Source organism: Triticum dicoccoides, chromosome 5A, assembly GCF_002162155.2.
Source record: "Triticum dicoccoides isolate Atlit2015 ecotype Zavitan chromosome 5A, WEW_v2.0, whole genome shotgun sequence".
NCBI classification, from domain to species: domain Eukaryota; kingdom Viridiplantae; phylum Streptophyta; class Magnoliopsida; order Poales; family Poaceae; genus Triticum; species Triticum dicoccoides.
Window position 1 is genome coordinate 645,527,707 of NC_041388.1, and position 19,955 is coordinate 645,547,661.

At 45.6% G+C, this 19,955-nt stretch overlaps 1 non-coding gene across 1 annotated transcript; it reads right to left on the minus strand.

The window, feature by feature from the left end:
- Positions 1-161, minus strand: LOC119304436. Its single transcript, XR_005148265.1, has one exon. It is a non-coding gene; the product is annotated as a U1 spliceosomal RNA (small nuclear RNA).
- Between the last annotated feature and the right edge of the window lie 19,794 nt (positions 162-19,955).

Below are 19,955 nucleotides of genomic sequence, written 5' to 3' on the forward strand. Positions count from 1 at the left end.
GCAGGGGCCGCGCGAACGCGTACCCCCTCTACCACAAATTATGACGTTCATTCTCCCACTTGGGGAGATGATGGGCCAACGCACCCACCAAGTGCAATGTGAGCCATTGACCCAGGCCACGGGCCTTCTTGATCGCCCGTCGACCCCGTCCAGGTAAGTAAGGAGGACGTTGCACCTCGCCCTCCTCTTATAGCCTGCTCTCCCCCTCGATTCCCCTCGGCTAGGCGAGGTGGTACTAAAAACTGAAGAGCAGCTACCGCGGTGGCGAAGGGAGTCACGGGGAGACGCGCGATTAGCTTTTTTTTTTAGACGAAGACGCGCGATTAGCTAGCTGCAGACTTTAGTGGGCTCACGTTTGACCTATCTGGGCCCTACAGCAGCAAGACGTGGGCCTTGAGAGTACCAGTTTTGTGCTCTTGCTGTGCAATCGTGTTGCTCACCACTAAAAAAAAAGAACAAAGTGTAATCGTGTTGCTCTCTCCTCTAGGAAGAATGAGCCATGGCAATTGTTTCCTCTCTAAAAGGAAACAGGTACATGACAATTCAACAAAAAATAGGAAAATTATAAATAAACTCATGTGCATTTAAAGTTTCTTCATTCGTTTCTTTTGGAAGAGTTTCCTCTCACTTTTCAGTGTGGAAGATTTTTTGTTGTTGTGGTGAAAACAAAATATGATTAGCTTTTAGTGGTAGTTGCGGTGCGTGCTGGTGTTTTCCTTCAATAGCTAAATCCCACATGCTAAAGAAAACACATACATACAGGTAAACATATACTTCCTCCGTTTCATAATGTAGTGCAGGTGGATTTTTTGAAAAGTCAAACCTCATAAACTTTGACCAAGTTTTCATTTACACCTAAAATGCCAAACATAACATATATAGTTAGATTCATCATAAGATGCAGTTTCATATTTTATATTTTTGGTATTGCAAAATTTGACCTTTTTAAAACCTATATGCACTACATTATGAAACGGAGGGAGTACTACAATATTGAGTCTGTGTCCAAGGTAGTCATATTCCGGATCATGTACTAGTATTAGTTGTTCAGATGGGGTATTCTTCCTTTTCTTTCCAGCCTATTTTTAGTCCGATTTGATGCAAAGTAAACTAACGGAATAGATAGTGTATGTTCTCTCCGGTTGGGGATTAGTAGACCTGCCATCTTCTGTACAACGTAACGGCAATCCAAAGTTTGCAATGCTTCTACGAGTACATGGTTTTTGCACAATGTGTGGGCTATTTGTCCTCGACATGCGCACACCCCGGCATTGAGTGTGTTGTATGATGATTTTCACGCTCCTGATCTGCCTGATTTCTCTGTCTCCGTGAGTATGTATCCTGATGACCATTGAGCCTCTTTTTTTAAGGAAGATAGTTCTAAATTTCTTTGCCTTCAATTTGTAGTTAATAGTATGCTTGCTCGTCCCGAAAAGAAACAGGGACAGGCTGACCTAGCCAGCCGCCGCCTCTAAAAAAAGCCAGCGTTCTCTGCCTCCCGCCGGCGCCGGCGTCGGTCTGTGTCGTCTCCGGTGGCCTTAGGGCCATGGAGGCGGAGTGGATCTTGGCCCTTGCCGGTAGAAGGGCTTCGTTTTTAGATCTTTTTCAAGCTTTGTTAGAGTTTGTGTTCTACTCAGGAGGCGAGACGGTGGCGGCTTCCTGAAGATGGAATAAAGGTCTCCCCGTCTAGCCCCCGTTCTGGTGATGCGTCTAGCATCATCGGTGGGCGTGTAGAGGTGTGTCTCCGGCAGATCTATCTTTGGTGGATTTGCTCGGGTCTGTTCGTCGTTCGTCTTCTTTCGTATGTTTTCAGGTTGGATCCTTTTGATCTACACTCTTCATCCGCGACGGTTGTTGTTCTGATGCGTTGGTTCTATGAGACCTTAGCACGACGACTTCCCGACTGTCTACTACAGCAAGGTTTGCCCGGCTCCGGCAAGGGAGGGGCGATGACAGCGGCGCGCCTTCGACTCACTTCAGTGCTTGTAGTCGTCGCTAGATGGTCTATGGATTTGAATGTAATTTTTATTATTTCTAGTGTTCGTTGTACTACCATGATTGGAGATGAATAGATTGGAAGTTTTTCTCGAAAAAAAAATAGTATGCTTGCTCATTTTCGTGATCCATATTTGGATCCTCCAGTTTGTTATCTCACTTTGTTATTGACATTGTAACCCACAAACTGCTAGGGAACTCTTATCCTTCTTCAGGATGAATGGGGCGACATCACTAGTGGCTTTTGCACTTCGTCGACATGTTCTTTGACTTGTTTCTATCGGTATAGCTTTTTTTTGCGGGACGTCTATCAGTATAGCTGCAAGGGCAAAGGGTCGACCACTGAATTACACTAGTCAAGACCTCCAGGTTATGAGTAAGCATGTGGCAACAATAATTGGAAATAGATATTTCGAAACTTGCAATGGCACCCACAACAGCATTATGAAAGGATGTACGACCAAATAAATCTCTCTAGGAAAAATTTTGTACAAGGAAAACATAAGTGTTATTTTTTTGCGGCAACATAAGTGTGTGTTAATATCCATGGAATCGAGAGTCCATGCCAAAGTTGACATTTTTTATGTAAAAGGAAGTACCTGGTAGATGTGGATAGGACAGATGCAGTTTTGTGCTTCAATTCACTTTTCAATCAAAAGTATTTTGTTCCTACTTTTTTTTTCTGCTCTTCTTGATACTCAATATTATCATGTAAGTAGCTTTAGTTTTGCAATGTTGGTCCGAAGTTGATCGCGAGAAGTAGCACTGGTGTATATGATATTAATCAAATGACTTTTTAGGTTGGTGGTGCATGGCGAGGTCGGGACACGTTTCTAAATCCTCTGGCCACCCGCCACTCTCATTTCCATGTAAAAAAAGAATAATGTGAGTATCACAAAAAAAATTGACATAAAAAGGGAAGATCGACAATGATTTAAATAAGCAAGGGATATAACACAAATCTCTATCTCTCTATATACCACTTAAAAATAATGTAAGGTTCCTATTTCGCTCTTTCTTCCATCCAACCCCTGATTTGTTTTGCTCCCTCTCCGGTTTCCTACACTAGTTTTCTTTGAAAACTGTCTCAACTGCCCCATGTCTTATTGACTTGCCAAATAACATCTTCAAAAATAGCAGATCCTACACTAGTTTCCTACACTAATTATTTGGCAAGTCAATAAGAAGGCGGTTATTACTACAAGAAGGAAGATGAAGAAGGAAGATGGATCCTACACTAGTTTTCAAAGAAGGACTGGCCGTCGGCGGCAAGAAGGCCACGCCCGTGCGGTCAACTAGGTACGCATCCATCTTCCTTCTTCATCTGCATATGTGGAATTGAAGGAACTTAGGCTTAGATCACTGTATGTACATGGAGAATTGCTGGTCATCTTTGACTTGCAGACAATTCCATCAGACTTGGCAAAAAAAAACCAAAATATTACCCTCAATATATGTCTGCAATTTTCCGTGTCATCTGAATTTAGCTGCAGGAATTTAACTTACGTCCATCTGCCTAACCCTCATCTGATAGATGTCCTGTTTCTTGGGATTTGGTGATTGGTGTCACCAATGTTGACCTGAGGCTATTTGATAACAATTCTGACACATAACCACTCATTTAGAAGTTAATATGTATGTTCTACTGTATTTGCTAACTATTCTGACACACAAACACTTATTTCAGACTATCAAACTATCCTACTTGCAAATGGTCCACTTCTGACAGCTAACTACTGTAAAAGCTATTTTGTTTGCTCACACATAAATCATATATCTGCTACTGAAGTTTCATTTCTAAATTGCTATGGGCTACATAACACGGCAATGACTATTGCTTATTTATTTGCTTCATTTTCTATCATGCCTATTAGTTATTTTACTTAAGCATGTTAGGTAACTCACTACCAGACATTTAAACTGATTGTCAATCGTAAGAAAGAAATGAACAGTTAATATGCCCGGTGCTCTCAGTACATGATGACATCCTCTTATACATGTGCACACACTCATTTATTGAAGTGCTTTAATTTCATAATATGCCTCACCGATTTAGCTGTTGGTGTACCCAAGTGTCACCGACCGTGTCTTGGTTTTACTTCCAATGCCCGATGGTGGAGTCTCACTGTAGGTTGTGATGGAAGCCGTCGCCCGGATTAATTGATTCAGTATGTATGCTCAAACTTGCCCTTGTAAGGCAAGGCAATTCAGAGACCAGTGGGTGACAGTTACAACTGATCCATGCAATGGCAGGTGCACACACAACTGCTGCATCAAGTTTTGGCTTGTTCTCTGAAAAAAAAGACTCAGTTATGATTGAGTTCTTGTGAAGTTGGAGTTGCATTAATTAGTGTTTTCTGTGTTCACAGAATGGATCTAGAGCAAGGGGGTGGTTGATACGTTTGGGCTCAGCTTGCGGGCTAGGAACGAGCATCGGTGGACTCCCAGTTCTACGTCATCACGACGCAAACACCAGACTGTAACATTGCAATCGTTCTCACTAGTGAGGAAACCGGGTGTCCTCACCTTAATATGTTTTTCGTTGTTGCTAGGTTCCCGTTGCACACGTCCAGGTGACCTTCTCACCCTAACCAGGATTAAAGCACATAATTTATTCTTTCGGAACTAAACCTGTTTCAAGGTAAATACTAGGGGTTAGGGTTTAGGGTCTGCATATGTTCATGTAGGGCTGGGCATATAACCCGAAAACCGATGTCCCGAACCGAACTAACCGGCACCGAAGCCGAATTCACCAAAACCGGGAACTTCGGTTGTTTGTACGGTTTGCATTTGATGAAAAACGAATTTAGTCTGGTGAATTCGGGTTTATTGCTGGGCTACCTGAATAGACCGAAACCCGAGTAAACAAAAGGGTCCAACCTGCACGCCTGTTGCTGTACTCAAGTGCTCTTTCCACTGCTCGAGTGCACGAGTCCCACAGCCGCATCGGGAAGAAGCGAACCTGAATAAGACCACAGTGAGCCGCCGTCGCTACATATTTTGTGTAAAAGACAAAGTATTAGTAGTACTCCCTCCATTCCATAATGTAGTGCTTCCTTTATCTACGTGCTTCAACTTTGACTGTAAATTTAACTATCAAGACCGATTGCGGCGGAAGCAAAAATTATATCAGTGAATTCGTATTCGAAAGAAGTTTTCAATTATATAATTTTTTCTCCCGCCGCAGTTGTTCTCGTTGGTTAATTTATGGTCAAAGTTGGACCTCGGAAAGCGCGGGCGCACTATATTTTGGAATGGAGGGAATACTTCTCTCGGGTAGTAGTACTAAAGCTGTCCATAGTGGGGGTAACATAACTAGTATCATATACTTGGGACTCGCAAACATGCTTACGTGGCAGGAAATTAAAGAAAAGAGAGAGGGTCATAGTAACATAAGTAAATACCGTAACATAATAAATGTTATGCTACTATGTATCATGCATGTCAATAAATGAGACCACCTATGATACTACTTTATGATACTATGCATTATGGATGTAGTATCATACACTAGTATCATATGCATGATACTAGTATATATGTTACTCCCCACTATGACCAGCCTAAAGGGGTTGTCACCACTAATTTTACAAAGTACTCCCTCCATTCCACAATGTAGTGCTTCCTCTATCCCCGTGCTTCAATTTTGACCGTAAATTTAACTACCAAGACCGATTGCGGCGGGAGCAAAAACTATATCAGTGAATTCGTATTCGAAAGAAGTTTTCAATTATATAATTTTTTCTCCCACCGCAGTTGGTCTCGTTGGCTAAATTTATGATCAAAATTAGACATCAGAAAGCGCGGGCGCACTATATTTTGGAATGGAGGGAGTAAAGTATAGCTCGGGAGAATCAATAGCAGACTAGCAGATGTAGCTAGTAGCTAGTACGCAAACCTACGAGCATTGTGCATCAAAATAAAATTATTGATGTTGCTAGTACTCCCGCTCACTGAGACTAGCCACAATGGGAGTAACTTAAGCAGTATAACATCGAGTCCAACTCAGCAAATTTGCTTATGAGGAGAGAGATAGTTACAGTAACTTAGCTAGTTACTGTAACATCACATGTCCCAATGCAATATGAGTCTATAACCTAATAAATGAACCTTTGCATGACACTACACTTATGTTACTACCTACTATAAAGATAGTAACATAGTTTAGGAATTTGTGTATGTTACTAATGTATGTTACTCTTCATTATGGCTAGTCTAAGGCAGTGATTCCATTTGTTATTTAATATATATCTCGGTGCTGTTCGGTAGAACCGACGACCGAACCGAAAATTCGGTGCAGAGAAGGCTCGGTTAGCTAATATTTTACTGACCGATCGGTCCGTGCTTTGGCAAAACCGAAATTTTGAATTGACCGAGGAACCGACCCGATCGGTTGGGGGGAACCGAACGCCCAGGCCTATGTTCATGCCATCCTTGAATATACTGAAGTTATATTTTGATGTGTATATATATATATGCAGTATGTCGTGAAGAGTGTTTGTTCATTGAAACATGTTTTTTCTTCCTGATTTAGCTTCTTAGTACAATATAACTATCTAGAAAGTATTTTATAGGAGGCCACATTCAGACTTCTGTCCTAAATTCTTCATAACCTTACCATGATGGTTGGAGTTTAGTTCTCGCATGAGGCCTACTTATTATTTCTCCCTCCGTTTTTTGTCCAAACTACTGGTTTTCCAGTGTTGTTTATTGCTTCCATGTCCGTGTCCTTTGGTGAGCTCTTTTCTATTCCCCGACCTAGCCTTCGAGCTATGGCTGTTTAGATGTTTGGCAGACACTTTCTGTGTCTACAACTCTACATGTAGCAGATTTAATTCAAATTGCCATTTGTATGATGTGTATTTGCATGGTTGCAAGTTAAATGTGAAATTATCTTTGACAACCTTAATCAATGGCTGAAGAAGTTAAATAGGTTTGCTTATCTCTATTGTATTGTCATCATAGTGCCAAATTAACCCACACTCAACAACTCACACTGCTGTTCTGTGTGAAGAATTTATATTTGATTACCAAATTAGATCCTACTAATTTTCTGCTAGAAGTATGTCTATTTGATTTTTATGCCATGTATTTGAATAATGTTCGAGCTGAAGGGTTTGGACAAGTTTGAGGATACATTATAGGTCCCTTTGGTTGTGGCTCTATATTTTTTAATATGAAGTCTAACAAGGGTCTGCACAGGTTCTTGCAGAAGCATGGTGATGATGAAACACTTGTTGTTGCTTATTATAAACTTGGAAAGCTAAATAGAATTTTATGGGGATAAGGTGTTTGTCAAATTATAGTTTGAAAATCTGATTAACTTGTTAGTTTGTTGGCTAGCAGTGTGAATCGGAACTCTGGGTACTTTTATCTGTTGTGAAGAATATAAATTTTTTTGCTGGTGCTCTTGTGTACATAAATCTGAAGGTGATCATGATTCAGCTCACCAGTAAGCTTTTCTTCTCTCCGAAGAGAAGAAAGAAGTTTGTACCTAATAGAACTGAAGTAATCGATCCTCTTATGTACACTTGTAGATATAAAACAGAATAGCTTGCAAAATAGTTCTGTTATCATTTTGGAAATAGCATTCAATTAGTCATGCCAAATTTTCTCCCCCCGCTAGCGGCGACTAGGGTTTACCCTCCCGCTCCCCTCGCCGCCGCCGGCCGCCCTCCCCTCCCGCCGCCTCCGGCCGCGCGCGTCGCGCCTCTCCTCCCCCTCCCCCTGTTGGGGATCGTTGCAGAAATTAAATTTTTTTCTACGCATCACCAAGATCAATCTATGGAGTAACTAGCAACGAGAGGGGAGTGCATCTTCATACCCTTGAAGATCGTGAGTCGGAAGCGTTGCAAGAACGCGGTTGGAGGAGTCGTACACGTAGCGATTCAGATCGCGGCCGAATCCGATCTAAGCACCGAACAACGGTGCCTCCGCGTTCAACACAAGTGCAGCCCGGTGACGTCTCCCGCGCCTTGATCCAGCAAGGAGGAGGGAGAGGTTGAGGAAGAAGGCTCCAACAACAGCACGACGGCGTGGTGGTGATGGAGTGGCAGTTCTCCAGCAGGGCTTCGCCAAGCTCACGCGGAGGAGGAGAGGTGTTGGGGAGGGGAGGGGCTGCGCCTTGGATGTGGTGCTGCAGCCCTCCCCTCGCCCCTCTATTTATAGGGACAAGGGAAAAGGGGGCCAGCCCCTCTAGATGAGATCTAGAGGGGGGCAAGTGGGAGGGGGCTTGCCCCCAAGCAAGGGTGGCACCCCCCTTTAGGGTTCCCCCCAAACCCTAGGCGCATGGGCCCTAGGGTGGGATGGCGCCCAGCCCACTAGGGGCTGGTTCCCTTCCACCTACAGCCCATAAGGCCCTCCGGGGCAGGTGGACCCTCCCGGTGGACCCCCGGAACCCCTTCGGTGGTCCCAGTACAATACCGGCATACCCCGAATATTTCCAGTGACCGTATGATGACTTCCCATATATAAATCTTCACCTCCGGACTATTCCGGAACTTCTCGTGACGTCCGGGATATCATCCGGGACTCCGAATAACATTCGGTAATCACATACAAATCTTCCTAATAACCCTAGCGTTATCGAACCTTAAGTGTGTAGACCCTATGGGTTCGGGAACCATGCAGACATGACCGAGACAACTCTTCGGCCAATAACCAACAGCGGGATCTGGATACCCATGTTGGCTCCCACATGTTCCACGATAATCTCATCGGATGAACCACGATGTCGAGGATTCAAGCAATCACGTATACAATTCCCTTTGTCAATCGATACGTTACTTGCCCGAGATTCGATCGTCGGTATCCCAATACCTCGTTCAATCTCGTTACCAGCAAGTCACTTTAGTTGTTCTGCAACACATCATCTCGTGACCAACCCTTTAGTCACATTGAGCTCATTACGATGATGTCTTACCGAGTGGGCCCAGAGATACCTCTCCGTCATACGGAATGACAAATCCCAGTCTCGATTCGTGTCAACCCAACAGACACTTTCGGAGATACCCGTAGTGCACCTTTATAGCCACCCAGTTACGTTGTGACGTTTGGGACACCCAAAGTATTCCTACAGTATCCGGGAGTTGCACAATCTCATGGTCTAAGGAAAAGATACTTGACATTAGAAAAGCTCTAGCAGACGAACTACACGATCTTGTGCCATGCTTAGGATTGGGTCTTGTCCATCACATCTTTCCCTTAATGATGTGATCCCGTTATCAATGACATCCAATGTCCATAGTCAGGAAACCATGACCATCTGTTGATCAACGAGCTAGTCAACTAGAGGCTCACTAGGGACATGTTGTGGTCTATGTATTCACACATGTACCACGATTTCCGGATAATACAATTACAGCATGAACAATAGAAAATTATCATGAACAAGGAAATATAATAATAACCATTTTATTATTGCCTCTAGGGCATATTTCCAACAGTCTCCCACTTGCACTAGAGTCAATAATCTAGTTACATTGTGATGAATCGAACACCCATAGAGTTCTGGTGTTGATCATGTTTTGCTCGAGGAAGAGGTTTAGTCAACAGATCTGCGACATTCAGGTCCGTATGCACTTTACAAATATCTATGTCTCCTTTTTGAACATTTTCATGAATGGAGTTGAAGCGACGCTTGATATGCCTGGTCTTCCTGTGAAACCTGGGCTCCTTGGCAAGGGCAATAGCTCCAGTGTTGTCACAGAAGAGAGTCATTTGGCCCGACGCATTGGGAATAACTCCTAGGTCGGTAATGAACTCCTTCATCCAGATTGCTTCTTGTGTTGCCTCCGAGGCTGCCATGTACTCCGCTTCACATGTAGATCCCGCCACGACGGTTTGCTTGCAACTACACCAACTGACTGCCCCACCATTCAAAATATACACGTATCCGGTTTGAGACTTAGAGTCATCCAGATCTGTGTCGAAGCTAGCATCGAGGTAACCCTTTACGACGAGCTCTTAGTCACCTCCATAAACGAGAAACATATCCTTAGTCCTTTTCAGGTACTTCAGGGTATTCTTGACCTCTGTCCAGTGTTCCATGCCGGGATTACTTTGGTACCTTCCTACCAAACTTATGGCAAGGTTTACATCAGGTCTGGTACACAGCATGGCATACATAATAGACCCTATGGCCGAGGCATAGGGGACGACACTCATCTTTTCTCTATCTTCTGCCGTGGTCGGGCATTGAGCCGTGCTCAATCTCATACCTTGCAATACAGGCAAGAACCCCTTCTTGGACTGATCCATGTTGAACTTCTTCAATATCTTGTCAAGGTACGTACTTTGTGAAAGACCAATGAGGCATCTCGATCTATCTCTATAGATCTTGATGCCTAATATATAAGCAGCTTCTCCAAGATCCTTCATTGAAAAACACTTATTCAAGTAGGCCTTTATGCTTTCCAAGAATTCTATATCATTTCCCATCAATAGTATGTCATCCACATATAATATGAGAAATGCTACAGAGCTCCCACTCAATTTCTTGTAAACACAGGCTTCTCCATAAGTCTGCGTAAACCCAAACGCTTTGATCATCTCATCAAATCGAATGTTCCAACTCCGAGATGCTTGCACCAGCCCATAGATTGAGCGTTGGAGCTTGCACACCTTGTCAGCATTCTTAGGATCGACAAAACCTCTGGCTGCATCATATACAATTCTTCCTTAAGGAAACCATTAAGGAATGCCGTTTTGACGTCCATTTGCCATATCTCATAATCATAGAATGCGGCAATTTCTAACATGATTCGGACGGACTTCAGCTTCGCTATGGGTGAGAAAGCCTCATCGTAGTCAACCCCTTGAACTTGTCGATAACCTTTAGCGACAAGCTGAGCCTTATAGATGGTCACATTACCATCCGCGTCTGTCTTCTTCTTAAAGATCCATTTATGGCTCGCCGATCATCGGGCAAGTCAGTCAAAGTCCATACTTCGTTTTCATACATGGATCCTATCTCGGATTTCATGGCTTCCAGCCATTTGTCGGAATCTGAGCCCGCCATCGCTTCTTCATAGTTCGAAGGTTCACCATTGTCTAACAACATGATTTCCAGGACAGGGTTGCCATACCACTCTAGTGCGGAACGTGTCCTTGTGGACCTACGAAGTTCAGTAGCAACTTGACCTGAAGTTTCATGATCATCATTGTCGGTGTCAAAACCGGCGGATCTCGGGTAGGGGGTCCCGAACTGTGCGTCTAGGCCGGATGGTAACAGGAGGCAGGGGACACGATGTTTTACCCAGGTTAGCGCCCTCTTGATGGAGGTAAAACCCTACGTCTTGCTTGATTGATATTGATGATATGGGTAGTACAAGAGTAGATCTACCACGAGATCAGAGAGGCTAAACCCTAGAAGCTAGCCTATGGTATGATTGTATGTTATGGTTGTTGTTGTCCTACGGACTAAAACCCTTCGGTTTATATAGACACCGGAGAGGGTTAGGGTTACACAAGGTCGGTTACAAAGGAGGAGATATCCATATTCGTATTGCCTAGCTTGCCTTCCACGCCAAGTAGAGTCCCATCCGGACACGAGACGAAGTCTTCAATCTTGTATCTTCATAGTCTAACAGTCCGGCCAATGGAGATAGTCCGGCCAATGGAGATAGTCCGGCTGTCCGAAGACCCCCTAATCCAGGACTCCCTCAGTAGCCCGTGAACCAGGCTTCAATGATGATGAGTCCGGCGCGCAGTATTGTCTTCGGCATTGCAAGGCGGGTTCCTTCTCCGAATACATCACAGAAGAATTTGAATACGAGGATAGTGTCCGACCCTGCAAAATAAGTTCCACATACCGCCGTAGAGAGAATAATATTTTCGCAAATCCAATTCACTGACTCGTTTTGGTAGCATGACGTTGTGTCATGGCCCGGCGATTATTCGAACCGTTTTTCTTCAACCAGCTCCACACATAACGTGAGGCGGTTTCTTGACACGTCTTGCCGAAGCGAAGATCGTGTTCCCCCAATTACGGGATTCTCATTAATGCGGTCGTGGGTAACCCAACCGTGTCTAGGACTCCTAGATTATAGGCAAGTCCTAAACGGCTACGGAGAGGATGCTTGATATTCACCCTCTTTATAAAGGGACAAGGTTTTCGCTTTTTCCCTATCGTGCTCAATCGAACCCTTCCCCCGCCTCGAGTTCTAACACCCAAAGCCCAGGTTAGGTGCTCCGAATCTTCAATCATGTCCGGATCCAGCCTTCAAGGCCGATGGATGCCCTCCTCCGTTATGGAAGAGGACATTAAGAAGTTGAGGGAGGCCAGATACCTGACCGCCGAGGTTTCACATCGGCTACCTGCTCGAGGGTAGATCGTCCCTACTCCCGAACACAAGGAGAACGTCGTGTTCGTCTCCCACTTCCTCCGAGGTCTAGGCTTCACTCTGGATCCCTTCGTTAGGGGTTTGATGTTCTATTACGGGCTAGATTTCCACGATCTAGCTCCGGACTCCTTTCTCCACATCTCAACATTTATTGTCGTGTGTGAGGCCTTCCTCCGTGTTACCCCTCACTTCGGCCTGTGGCTCAAGACCTTTGAAGTAAAGCCGAAGATGATCGAGGGGCAACATGCAGCCTGCGGAGGTGCATCAATAGGCAAGATGGCAGGAGCTCCATGGCCGAAAGGTTCCTTTCTAGAGATGTCCGAATTATGGCAACGGGAGTGGTTTTACGTCACGGCTCCCAGAAGTGCCAAGTGGGCGGCTGCCCCCGCTTTCCGCTCGGGCCCCCCACCACAACTGATGTCATGGATTAGCAGAGGTCTGAGTTGGGGTCCAGCCAAGGACGTGCCTATACTGCAAAGCCGCATCCAAGATCTCTTCGAGGGAGATTTTAATTTGGCTGTGGTAATACAAGTTATGCAGGTTCGTCACGTCCAGCCTTGCAAACGCCGGCCCCTTCGCTTGTGGGAGTTCAACCCAGAGGGACCGCGTGCCATTCAAAGTTTCCTCGGCCTGACGCACGAGGAGATGTAAAAGTCATTCTTCGGACCTCAAGTAGAGTGTCCGGATATTACCGAGGACGTGGGCCTGACCAGTAACCGCGCCGTCGAACAAGTAAGAAATCCTCTGGCTGAACACACTGTCTTTTATTCGTCATGAAGTTATTTCTGAGAGTTCGCTTTTTGACCAGGACTGGCTAACAGAGGCGAAGATGATTCGGTGTTTGGCCCCCTTCCCTAAGGGTTTGGAAAACCCGGTATTGGAAAAGATTCTCGAGGTCGCACCTTGCCCGGAGCCCTCGAAGGAAGATACCGGAGGGATAATACGGGCGGACGCGGGCCCCCATCGCTGCCCGTTCCAACCGAGGGAATGAGCGTCTCCACGAAGGAGGACAACCGGGGGAGGAAAAGGACTGCTTCCGAGGATCCGGAAGCCGAAGCCTCCAAACGGGAGAAGAAGTCTCCCACAGAGGGTCCTGCCTCGGGGGGTGCTTTTGCCGCACAAAGTCCGCGGGGGGGATCAGCCCTCCAACGAGTCGTAAGTGATCCAAAATACTTTAATAGTAAAGGTATGCTATCTTTTTTCTGAGAAAATAACCACCGCATATATCTTGCAGTTTGGGCCTTAGCCCCTCTCAGCTGAGCTCGTCTTCGGGGGATCTTCTTCCAGAGATGATGGAGAGCGAAACACCTCCCCCGGACTCCTCCGCTCAAGAAGCGGGCGACCCTGAAGTGTCCTCACGGAGGGCCTCTCTGGATCTGGTGAGGCTAGAAGATAATCCCATAGACCCCCGAAGTCCCCAGCGTCCGGCTCCCGAAGAGAGCAGGCAAAAGAGTCCGGCATCTGCTGGTGTGCGGTCGGACGTTCTGAGGGAGTTGGTGGGGCGAGCGGCCATCTCAGAAGAACACCGTATGCTGATGGGTACAGTGATGGAGAGAATCTCGTCCGCCGAAAGCGGATTACATGAAGCCTTTATGAGTCTACTGACAGGCTTTGAGGTACATGAGATAATATGTGATAGTACTGCACATGTTAGGTGTGCCCTGTGTAGATAGTAGCCCCTAAGACTCTGGTTGTCGTCGAGAACGTCGGCGAACAGAGGATCATATTCCCAGGCAATAACCAGACTACCCCTATGTGCAGGTGGTGGAAGCTCCGGTGGCTAGCCGAACTAGTGAGTTTGCCAAATTAAAACGGCAACTGGATGCGGAAGACGCCGACATCGATCTTGTTAACAAGAGGCTTGACGAGGCACAGGGTAAGTGTTATTATCTGGTGAACACCACATAGTAAGAGCAGCATGATGCCCGTATCTTTAATATGTTGTGACTGCAGATGGAGCTGCCACCGTGGAAACCTTGCGGGCAGAACTTGCCCAAGCCAAGGAACAAGCAAGGATTAGTAATGCCGCTGCTTTGAAAGCGGCCGAAGAGTTGAAAGCCGAGAAGGCCGCACATTGCGAGAGCCAAGAGAAGATGGCCAAGATGGCCATAGAATTAAAAGACACTATCGACCGTTGTCGGGTCCTTGAAAAAGAAAACCGAGCGAAGGCAACGGACCTTGAGAAGGCCACGACGGCGGATAAAGACACCCGTTCTGCTATGAGAGCGAAGAAGGAGGAGCTGCGGGAAGCCGGGGATATTGCGGCTGGGAAACCCTTCATGTTACGGAGGAAGTTTGGAGATCCACGGTATGCCCCTCTGGATCGACTGTGGAGTTCGGCAGATGCGTATATGGATTTGGCGGCGAGTGCTGTCGATGCGGCCAAGTACTTCCAAGGTCAGACAGATCGTGAAGTGGACAAGCTGTTCTGGTCGCAATTCCACGTTCCAGAGCGTCCGCTTTCATTGACTGACCAGCTAGCCGAATGGGCCGAACTGAATAGGTTGTCCGGACTCGCCATGAGGTCTGTTGTGGATCAGCTATGGCCGAAAAAGCCAAAGCCGAACAACTATTTCAGCTTAGTGCAGCAGTTCCTTGGTGCGGTGCCGCGCATTAATGCGATGAAGAGGTCGGCGTGCATAGAAGGCTCGTGGATGGCCCTTGCCCGTGTTAAAGCATACTGGGCGGAGATGGACGCTACCACTGTTGCGGCGCAGGGTTCGGCCATAAGCCGAGTGGCTGCCGAGCATTATTTCGAGGAGGTTCTCGAGGGTGCTCGTTTGATAGAGGCCCAGTGCTCGAAGAATATTATGTTTGAGTGATATGTATTCTCATTGTAAACAGAATGCTTTTATGAAGTTCTTATAAGGCTATGTTTATACTTTTGCCTGAAAGTAGTATGATGCCTCCTGTGCGGCCGTTTATGTATACATGTGTATAACCTGAAAGATTGCAGCCGTCGGCTTCAACCCCCACGCATATAATGCGGAGGTGCTCGCAAAAAATGTGTGTTCACACTTAACCCAACATCTTAGTCCTATTAAGGAGGTGATAGCGTAGCGAGCGAGGCAACCGGACTATAATGCTTTAACACTTTCACTTAGCCATAGGAGTTTGATAGTGGGGCTACTAGATAGCCCCTGGTGGCTCCGCACTCTCCCGATCACGGGGTGCGTACATGCCTGGCCGGAAAACGGCCCTTCGCTAAGGTGGAGGAATTCTAACATTCCGATAGGTCATCGAGTGGTTGACCAGCCTCACGCTATATCATGACAGTCAGTTTTCGGCTTTCTCTACCAAGGTGCTCATCCGGATGAACCAGGGCACAATCACAATAGTTCTCCTGGTGCTACCTTAGCCAATCAAGCGGAACATAAGGCACCAAAACACAGGAGCCGGGCAAACCCAACATTTGACCAAAGACAATGATTCAGAGTTGATGCATATAAGGCCAAACTCGCGACGCCGAACACTCCCAAAGGTATTCAGTCTTTATGGTATAAACCGGGCCTAAATAGTGCCCTTTGTAAGAAGCCCCTTGTGTCCAGGTACGTGCATTATTCCGACGTGCCCACATGCCAAGACATCAGCATCCTTCTCAACTGTGCTGAGAATTCGGTGGATATGTATCAACAAGAGACAGTAAAAAAGGTTTGCGCAGGGTCTTAATCTAAAAAGAATCCTTGGAGCGGGTCCCTGCTGCACGTCTGTGCCTGTGTCTCCGTTGTGCCGTATCCTGGACGGGTGTAGCACGATGATCATCTGTAAAAGAGAGGAACTTAGGTGAAAAAGTTGTCGTGCAAAAAGATAGTTTTTAAAGAAACCATGTCTCCGTTGTGCCGAATACGAAGATCTGTTCGGGGAGAAAATCTCACCCTGGACCGCATCACTATCGATGATAGTAGGAGCCATCAAGCCTAACGGTGACGACACAGAGGAACTCTCAATGAAAGCACCAATGTTGGTGTCAAAACCGGCGGATCTCGGGTAGGGGGTCCCGAACTGTGCGTCTAGGCCGGATGGTAAAAGGAGGCAAGGGACACGATGTTTTACCCAGGTTCGGGCCCTCTTGATGGAGGTAAAACCCTACGTCCTGCTTGATTGATATTGATTATATGGGTAGTACAAGAGTAGATCTACCACGAGATCAGAGAGGCTAAACCCTAGAAGCTAGCCTATGGTATGATTGTATGTTATGGTTGTTGTTGTCCTACGGACTAAAACCCTTCGGTTTATATAGACACCGGAGAGGGTTAGGGTTACACAAGGTCGGTTACAAAGGAGGAGATATCCATATCCGTATTGCCTAGCTTGCCTTCCACGCCAAGTAGAGTCCCATCCGGACACGAGACGAAGTCTTCAATCTTGTATCTTCATAGTCTAACAGTCCGGCCAATGGAGATAGTCCGGCTGTCCGGAGACCCCCTAATCCAGGACTCCCTCAATCATCATTAGTTTCCTCTCTAGTCGGTGTAGGCACCTCAGAAACATTTTCTTGAGCTGCGCCACTCTCTGGTTCAAGAGGCAATACTTCATCAAGTTCTACTTTCCTCCCACTTACTTCTTTCGAGAGAAACTCTTTCTCTAGAAAGGATCCATTCTTGGCAACAAAGATCTTGCCTTCAGATCTAAGGTAGAAGGTATACCCAATAGTTTCCTTAGGGTATCCTATGAAGATGCATTTTTCTGATTTGGGTTCGGGCTTTTCAGGTTGAAGTTTCTTGACATAAGCATCGCATCCCCAAACTTTCATAAACGACAGCTTAGGTTTCTTACCAAACCACAATTCATACGGTGTCGTCTCAACGGATTTCGACGGAGCCCTATTTAAAGTGAATGCAGCAGTCTCTATAGCATAACCCAAAGTGACAGCGGTAGATCGGTAAGAGACATCATAGATCGTACCATATCCAATAGAGTGCGATTACGACGTTCGAACACACCATTACGCTGAGGTGTTCTAGGCAGCGTGAGTTGTGAAACAATTTCGCATTTCCTTAAGTGCGTGCCAAATTTGTGACTCAAATATTCTCCCCCACGATCTGATCGTAAGAACTTGATTTTCCTGTCACGTTGATTCTCAACCTCACTCTGAAATTCCTTGAACTTTTCAAAGGTCTCAGACTTGTGTTTCATTAAGTAGACATACCCATATCTACTCAAGTCATCAGTGAGGGTGAGAACATAACGATAGCCACCGCGAGCCTCAACACTCATTGGACCGCACACATCAGTATGTATGATTTCCAATAAGTTGGCTGCTCGCTCCATTGTTCCGGAGAACGGAGTCTTGGTCATGTTGCCCATGAGGCATGGTTTGCACGTGTCAAATGATTCATAATCAAGAGACTCCAAAAGTCCATCTGCATAGAGTTTCTTCATGCGTTTGACACCAATGTGACCAAGGCGACAGTGCCACAAGTATGTGGGACTATCATTATCAACCTTACATCTTTTGGCATTCACACTATGAATATGTGTAACATCACGTTCGAGATTAAATAAGAATAAACCATTGACCAGCGGGGCATGACCATAAAACATGTCTCTCATATAAATAGAACAACCATTATTCTCAGATTTAAAGGAGTAGCCATCTCGCATTAAACGAGATCCAGATACAATGTTCATGCTCAAAGCTGGTACTAAATAACAATTATTGAGGTTTAAAACTAATCCCGTAGGTAAATGTAGAGGTAGCGTGCCGACGGCGATCACATCGACCTTGAAACCATTCCCGACGCGCATCGTCACCTCGTCCTTCGCCAGTCTCCGTTTATTCCACAGTTCCTGTTTTGAGTTACAAATATGAGCAACTGCACCGGTATCAAATACCCAAGAGCTACTATGAGTGCTGGTTAGGTACACATCAATAACATGTATATCACATATACCTTTGGCATTGCCAGCCTTCTTATCTGCTAAGTACTTGGGGGCAGTTCCGCTTCTAGTGACTGTTTCCCTTGCAATAAAAGCACTCAGTCTCAGGCTTGGGTCCATTCTTTGGCTTCTTCCCGGCAGCTTGCTTCCCGGGCGCGGCAACTCCCTTGCCGTCCTTCTTGAAGTTCTTTTTACCCTTGCCTTTATTGAACTTAGTGGTTTTATTCACCATCAACACTTGATGTTCCTTTTTGATTTCCACCTTCGCTGATTTCAGCATTGAATATACCTCAGGAATGGTCTTTTCCATCCCCTGCATATTGAAGTTCATCACAAAGCTCTTGTAGCTAGGTGGGAGCGACTGAAGGATTCTGTCAATGACCGCATCATCCGGGAGATTAACTCCCAGCTGAGACAAGCGGTTGTGCAACCCAGACATTTTGAGTATGTGCTCGCTGACGGAACTATTCTCCTCCATCTTACAACTGTAGAACTTGTTGGAGACTTCATATCTCTCGACCCGGGCATGAGCTTGGAAAACCATTTTCAGCTCTTGGAACATCTCATATGCTCCGTGTTGCTCAAAACGCTTTTGGATCCCCGGTTCTAAGCTGTAAAGCATGCCGCACTGAACCAGGGAGTAATCATCACTACACGTCTGCCAAGCGTTCATAACGTCTTGTTCTGCTTGGAAAACAGGTGCTTCACCTAGCGGTGCATCAAGGACATATGCTTTCCTGGCAGCTATGATGATGATCCTCAGGTTACGGACCCAGTCCGTGTAGTTGTTGCCATCGTCTTTCAGCTTGGTTTTCTCTAGGAACGCATTGAAGTTGAGGGTAAAATTAGCGTGGGCCATTTGATCTACAAGACATATTGCAAAGAATTTTAGACTATGTTCATGATAATTAAGTTCATCTAATCAAATTATTTAATGAACTCCCACTCAGATAGACATCCCTCTAGTCATCTAAGTGATACATGATACGATTCAACTAGGCAGTGTCCGATCATCACGTGAGACAGACTAGTCATCATCAGTGAACATCTTCATGTTGATCGTATCTTCTATACGGCTCATGTTCGACCTTTCGGTCTTCCGTGTTCCGAGGCCATGTCTGTACATGCTAGGCTCGTCAAGTCAACCTAAGTGTATTGCGTGTGTAAATCTGGCTCGTTGTATGCGAACGTTAGAACCTATCACACCCGATCATCACGTGGTGCTTCGGAACAACGGACCTTAGCAAGGGTGCACAGTTAGGGGGAACACTTTCTTGAAATTATTGCGAGGGATCATCTTATTTATGCTACCGTCGTTCTAAGCAAATAAGATGTAAAACATGATAAACATCACATGCAATCAAATAGTGACATGATATGGCCAATATCATTTTGCTCCTTTTGATCTCCATCTTCGGGGCGCCATGATCATCATTGTCACCGGCATGACACCATGACCTCCATCATCGTGTCTTCATGAAGTTGTCTCGCCAACTATTACTTCTACTACTATGGCTAACAGTTAGCAATAAAGTAAAGTAATTACATGACATTTATGTTGACACGCAGGTCATAAATAAATTAAGACAACTCCTATGGCTCTTGCCGATTGTCATACTCATCGACATGCAAGTCGTGACTCCTATTACAAGAACATGATCAATCTCATACATCACATATATCATTCATCACATCCTTTTGGCCATATCACATCACACGGCATATGCTGCAAAAACA